This window comes from Malaclemys terrapin, chromosome 1, assembly GCF_027887155.1.
Source record: "Malaclemys terrapin pileata isolate rMalTer1 chromosome 1, rMalTer1.hap1, whole genome shotgun sequence".
Lineage (NCBI taxonomy): Eukaryota > Metazoa > Chordata > Testudines > Emydidae > Malaclemys > Malaclemys terrapin.
In genome coordinates this window covers 143499503-143506855 of record NC_071505.1, presented here as the reverse complement: position 1 = coordinate 143506855, position 7353 = coordinate 143499503, and positions in this window count along the sequence as shown.

Here is a 7353-nt window from a genome sequence, read left to right as displayed (position 1 = left end):
GGTGATCCTCTCACTATCATATTGTTCCTTTTCACTTCCCAATTGGTTTCAATGTTTATAGTTTGTCTTTGATGGTTTTCCATTGACTTTTCTGGGTTGGTGTAAAGGCAGATAATTGAGCATTACATTACATAAGCAGGGGGAAGGGTTACAACTCCCTTCTGCTTGATGGGCCATCACCAAGACATATTATTGCAGAGGTGCTGGAACAATTTTTATAGTGGGGGTGCTGAGAGTCATTGAACCAAACTGTAAAACCCTGTATATAATGGAAACCACTTCAATCCAGGGGGTGCTGCAGCACCCCGCATCCCCAGTTCCAGCTCCTATGTATTATTGCCTGGTGACTCACTTTCCCTCCAAGACCATAAGGGCATAATTGTCACTATAGTGGCATTACCCCTTAAATATCACCCATACACACATCTCACAATGATTATGAGTATCGATAAGTTACAAGCTTTCAGGAGAGGCCTCACATACTACCCTTCATGGTTAAATACCATGAAAGCAGTGTGTTAGGTGTCGTAGGTTTATTAGATCTGAGACAGGAGTTGCTTGTAAAGAACAGTGAACCCCAGGGAACCAGTTGGCACCAATAGGCCACTTGTGTCACAGGCTGTTTCTTCAAGCTTAGGATGGTATGCTTGGTTGCAGAATGTGTTTCAAGGAGACTGAGATCAGTGTGTGGGAAGTTTTGACTGTGAGCTTCTCTCCATTGCACAGTTCACTTGAATGGGACCTCCTGAGTGTGGACACACTGCAAAATCATTTTCAAGCTACTATGTCCATGGTGCAGTTACTCACGTGAGGGGCTAGGACTTCTGGGGGCACATCCCATGCTTGGTCATAAGAACATAAGAACAGCCATTCTGGGTCAGAACAATGGTCTGTCTAGCCCAGGATCCTGTCTTCTGACAGTGACCGGTGCCAGATGCTTCAAAGGAGTAAACAGAACAGGGAAATGTATCAAGTGCCCCACCCCGTTGTTCAGTCTCAGCTTCTAGCTAGGGTTAGGACTTCTGAGGGCACATCCCATACATGCTCCTGACATCATAGTTCTTGGCCTCACACCAGAGATCCATCAAAACCCAGGTATCAACCTCTGGCCAGCTGGCAACATGGTGGGAAAATGATCTTCTGGAGGCCTTTTCTTCTGGGCATAGTGCTGTACCAAAATAGCAGTATATCACAAGGTGGCTCCAACCTGGAGTAGTCCCCTGTGGCAAGCCACAACATGACAAGTGCACCTGCCCCAGTTTCCCCTCAATCTAGCCATAAAAGAGCACAGTATCTCTCGCCATCTGATAAAAAAAGTCCCACCTCTGGGCATAATTTATTTATGTACACATACAATAGTCTGTAGAACCCTCATGGTAAAATTATCTTCCCAATTCCTACAGTTAAACATACAACAACAGCAATTCTCCAATCCCCTGTCCAGGGACATCATTCCAGGTCATCCAGCCATGAGTCCACCAGCACTCCGTTCCCAGTTCCTTTCGGCCCTTGTTCCAGGACCTCAAACTCCAGGCCATTCAACCAAGAGTGACCAGTCTTATGACTAAGGCTATGATTTAATCATGGGTATTTTTAGTAAAAGCCATGGACAAATCATGTGCAAGAAACAAAAAATCAAGGCCTGTGGCCTGTCCATGACTTATACCATAAATACCCCGATTGAATCTTAGGTGGGGGACTGTCAGGGATTGTCTAGATAATACTTAGTCCTGCCATGAGTGCAGGTGACTGCACTAGATGACCTCTTGAGGTCTTTTCCAGTCCTATGAGTGTATGACTGCGGGGGAGCCCGCAGCACCAGCGGCTGGGGAAGCAGGGGAGCCCCGGGGGACCAGCAGCTGCTCCAGCCACCGCTGTGGGGGAGCTGCTGCTCCGGCTGCCCCAGGACTCCTGCCGGGAGCCGCTAAGCTGTGGTGGCTCCCATCACCTCTGGGTCCACTGCTCAGGCGGTCCCCAGGGCCAGCTGCCCAGGGTTGCCTGAGCAGCGGCTGGGTCAGCTGGCCCCAGGGCTGGGGCCGCTCCAGCAGTGGCTGGTGTGGCTGGCTGCAGGGCCATCCAAGCGGCTGGCTGCAGAGCTGCTCCAGCAGCAGCGGTTGTGGCTGTCCCCAGGGCCACCTAAGCAGCTGGCTCCGCGGCCAGCTGCTTGGGTGGCCCTGGAGTCAGCCACACTGGCTGCTGCAGAACTCATGGCGGTCGCAGGAAGTCACGGAATTCGTGACTTCTGCAACCTCCATGACAAACACAGAGCCCTACTCATGATTCCTCTATTAAAAACACATTCCAACAAGTCAGCCCCTTTCAGCCTCCCAGCATTTGCTCTCCAGCTCAGGAAGATCGGCAAGCTAGCTCCTCTACTGATCTTTTAGTCCTGAGCCCTTTTCCACTTCACCCAGTCTCCTCCCCTCTAGGGCCTAGGTGCTCTCTTTCAACTCAAGCCCAGTCTGGTGGCAGCTGATGAATCACAGGTGCTCTGGACACCTCCCTACCTCTTAAAGGGGCCAGTCACCCTGCAACAGAGTGCTATTGCAGGTTTGTAACCCATGTAGGAATGTGGAGTCAAATACTAAACTATATGAATGAATAGGTAACTTTGGCTAGTATGTAGACAGCAAGAAAATGTGGCCCAGGGGGAAATGGGGGAAGGCACTGGAAGACTAAAAGCTCTTCAGTGGTGTTAACATGACCACTCTGCAATGTGGATGTAGGCTAACTGCTTGACTTTTAGCAGTACCTGAGCTTTAGCGTATCCAGCCCTGCCATTTCAAGTGAAAAGCACCACCACCCTTAAGTGAGATGGTTGTACGTGTAGGTGAGACTCAGGTTAGGGGCAACACTGGAGTGAGAACTCAAGTTATCTTTGCAGTGAAGACAAGACCTTCATGTCCAGAGACTGGAAAATGGCTGGGTAACCTTCAATCAAGTCAGAACTTGATTTAATAAACATCTTTCCAGAAAGGAAGCTTAATTTCTGAATGCAGGGAACTGAATGCCATAGTGCATTGGTTATGAGCTACTGAAGTGTTCACCAGCTGGCCACCTGTTTGAATCCACTCCAGCAAAACTGGAATTATGTGTTCCCATTACAATAGAGTGCCAACTCTACTTTGGTTCAGGTTGAGAAGCCCTTTCTGTTTAAAGAGCAACTTTTCTAAGTGCTCTACAATCTGCATGATTAGAATGTTATGAAATTTGTTGTGCTTTATAGGGGTGAGGGGTCAGGTTAGTGTTCCAAATTTAGAGTAATTGGACCACGGGGTTCCTAAAATACAGCTTCCTGAAAAAAACCTCAGCATTTTACAAAATCAACAGTGTTACTTTTTTGCACATCCCTGGGGCTCAAAACTTGACTCAAACCGCCCTCAACTGATCTCAGTCACTCAACATTTATTTCAGCTAGTGCATAGCACCCACTGCCCCTTTGAGGAAGCAATATTAAAAATATTATTAAAGAAAACATGTAGCTCTCTAGAATGGAAAGTGCCTAATAGGTAGGTGACAAAACTTATAACTTCTAGCCCAGTGGTTAGCACTCTCACCTGTTATATGGGAGACCCAAACTCAATTCCCTCCTCTGCCTAAGGATGGAGCAAGATTTGAGCAAGTGTCTCCTACTTTTTAAGAGCATGTTCTAACCACTAAGCTACAGGATACTCTGAGATGGAGAGGTCTCAATCTCTCCTGTTGAAGCTGTTCTACAGTATATGAGTACTTAAAAAGTCATTGGGACAATGAGAATGACTCTATAGTCCAGTGGTTATGGCACCCACCTAGGAGGTGAAAGACCATGGTGCAGTGCTCCTGATCCCATGACTCTTTAGCTATTTATTCAATCTGCCTAATTCAAGCTTTGTGTATTGCTGTGTTGTTACTGTGATTTTTTTAGGTGCCACGATACTGAATGATGCAGTGCCTAAATCCCTTTGTGCACCTGGATCTGAGTATCAGTGTATTTATCCTCACAATGCCCCTTTGAGGTAGGGAAGTATTTATTACCCCCATTTTTTCAGATGTGGAACTGGGACATGGGGCCAAATCCACAATGGTATTTAGGCTCCTAACTTCCATTGAAATCAATAGAAATTAGGCGTCTACATACGTTTCGGGATCTAACCCTCTTGAAGAGCCTAGGGGACTTGGCCAAGGTCACACAGGAGATCAGTTATGGAGCAGGAAATTGAACCTAGATCTCCTAGGTCCTAACCACTGAATCACCCTTCCTCTCACGCCCTCCTCCCCCCCATTTCTCTTTTAAAAAAGATTCTTACTGACTTTATGCTAGTCTCTACACTGTTCCTGCATCCACTCCTGAGCGCCTCAACCAACGGGGCCCAGTTGATTTCTGCCTCTCCATCCATGACTGAGGAGGGAGAACCAGGCTGTGTTGGACAGGCAGAAAGAGAGGAGACAAGGAAATGATGCAGAGGCAGTGAGGGGACCTATGTGCAGCCAGTGAATTCTGTAGCAAGTGTAATCATTGCCAATGATCCAGAGGTAGAGCTTGGCTCTGGTACACAGGGTGCTGAAAAATATATTTTTTTTAAACCAAGGAAAGTAAATTCCCCCAAAACTTCATCAACACAGAGTTAAGTGGTGCCTCATGCTCTTCTAGAACATAGATAGTGGCTAAACTTAAGCCTCTGAAAACCAGGAAATAAAGAGATAAGGTAATGTAAACAAACTGGCGAAAACTAAGAAATATAGAGTTAAGGTAAATGCCAACACAACCTTAACTCTGCCCTTCTGAGCACTGCCACAAAATGCCCACAAAACATATACTAGCACTCTGACATTGCAGAAGTGCAGAACACTCAGGGTATGTGACCACTGTATGACAGAATATACGACTTTTTCTCTGCTAAAGTAAAATTTTTATTTACTGTGCAGGAGCAACCTACACCTGCTGTACTCAAACTCTGAGCCTACTCCATAGAAATAACCCCCTACTTGCTACATTTTACAACCCCTTCACCTTATACACACAATTCCATCTAATACTCTACTTTCATTTACATCAATAAGCTCTCTGACACTCCACTCTCATATCCCACCTTACTGCTGACAATCCCCGTGGCAAGAAGAACCCCATGAATGGCTACTGAGTCAACCTACACAATACAGTGCTGAAATGAAGCAGTCTGAAGCTCTCAAGGTACACTTGCACCTCTTTCCTTTGATCACATACCCCCGGGGAGAGACTCAGAACCCCCCTCCACAGGAGCAGTAGCCCCCCACAGATATCCTCATAACACTATCATAGCACTGCAAAGCTAATCCAATGAATCCCTCCATTATATACAGCTAGAGCTAACACAGAGAATGCAGCCGGAGTGCATGCAGAGAATTTCCATTGGCTATTGCCAGCTCCAGAAGGACGGAGTTAAAGTTACACCAGTGTGTAACACAGGAATACAAAACTGGAAGGGACTTCCTGGGTCATTGTGGGTCCAATATCTTGCTATCATAGAAGACCTTATCTATGTATTTCCTGGAAGTTTAAGTTTACACTACCTTAGCTATTTCCTGGTTTTCAAAGGCATCACTGGATAACCTCAACTCTGTTAATGAAGGTTTGAAGCATTTAATCAGAGGCTAGGTCTACAGTACCTGCCTGAATCAGTGGGTAGAAATCGACCTCTCGGGGATCGATTTATCGTGTCCCGTTGGGACGCGACAATCAATCCCCGAATCGACGCTCTTACTCCACCAGCAGAGGTGGGAGTAAGCGCCGTCGACGGGAAGCCGCAGAGGTCGATTTTGCCGCCGTCCCTACAGCGGGGTAAGTCGGCTGCGATACGTCGAATTCAGCTATGCTATTCGCGTAGCTGAATTTGCGTATCTTAAATCGACCCCCCCGTAGTGAAGACCTGCCCTAAGAGATGTTAGGTTACCCCACATGAGATGATTTTGGCAGACTCCTCAGCAAAGCCAAGAACTGCTCGGATAATGGAGGCTGAACTATCCCTATTACCCCTAAAGGAAGTCGTCCCCTGCTGCTTCCCTGTATATTAACAGAGGATTTCATTTACCAGCATTGTCAAGCCACACCTTTCGGCTGCATTAAGTACACAAAGCCCCAGCCCTTACCGTCATACCTCTTAAATGCGTTTCAAGGGACGCTACTCATTATCGTTCCAGAACAACCTCCTTTCCAAATACATTTGATGTCCCTTCACTTTTGTTGTTGGAATAAAACAGGAATACATCAGAAATGCAGAATCATTAAACTGGGATTATAGAAAGTTATTTACACTAAAGGAAGGAATTTTGTATCCCAAAGCATGGTGAGCTTTGCAATGACCATCATTATTCCGAGCCCTGACAGCACTCCTAGTGAGACACAAACAGTAACTCGTTAACCCTCACAGCTTCCTGGGAAGAGAGGATTAAATAGATGGGGAAACTGAGGTACAAGAAGAGTGAGGGATTTGATCAAAGCCACAGTGAGTTAACACTTGTCTATATGTGAAAGGTTTACTGATTATACCAATATAGTTATACAGATGTAGTGCTCCCATTGCCTTTCCCTGGTGTGGACACACTCATTATGGTTTAAGAGCGGCATTTTCCAGTATGGCTTAAATCCTTCCCAAATAACACAAACTAAATTGAAAAACAGGCAGCAGAATAACAGGGTCAACACCAAGAGTTATATCAACATAATTACATACGTTTAAATTCACACCTTGGAATATACTGAAAAAACATTCAGAGCTACAAATACTATCTAGGGCTATGGCTACACTGCACTTTAGTCGGTAAAACTTTTTCATGTGAAAAAACACACCCCTGCCTAACAAAAGTTTTACCGATGAAAAACACTGGTATGGACAGTGCTTTGTCGGCGGGAGAGGCTATAGCCCCTCATTGGGGTGGTTTTATTTTGTAGGTGGGAGAGCTCTCTCCTGCTAACAAACAGTGGCTACACTGTGTACCTCACAGTGGCATGGTTGTAGCAGCACAGCTGTGCCACTGTAAGACGCATAGTGTACACATAGCTTGGGAGTTCCAACTCCAAATTTCCTCACCTCTAGCCCAGTAGATGCCAATCCCTTCCCACAGCTGGGACTAGAAGGCAGTGATTTTTGAGAGGAAAGATGTTTTTGTGGTTAAAACACTGCACTGGGATTTAGATTAGGTCCTAGGGCTGCTACAGACTCCCTGTGTGACCTTGGGCACAGATTTAATCTCTGTGCCTCAATTCCCCATCTGCAAAATGGGGATAATAATTCTGCCTTCTCTACTTTAACTGTAATCTCTTCAAGTACTTCTTAAGTGTTTGTACAGTGCCTAGCACAATGCTCCAGTCTCAGCTAGGGTGTTTATTAGAATATT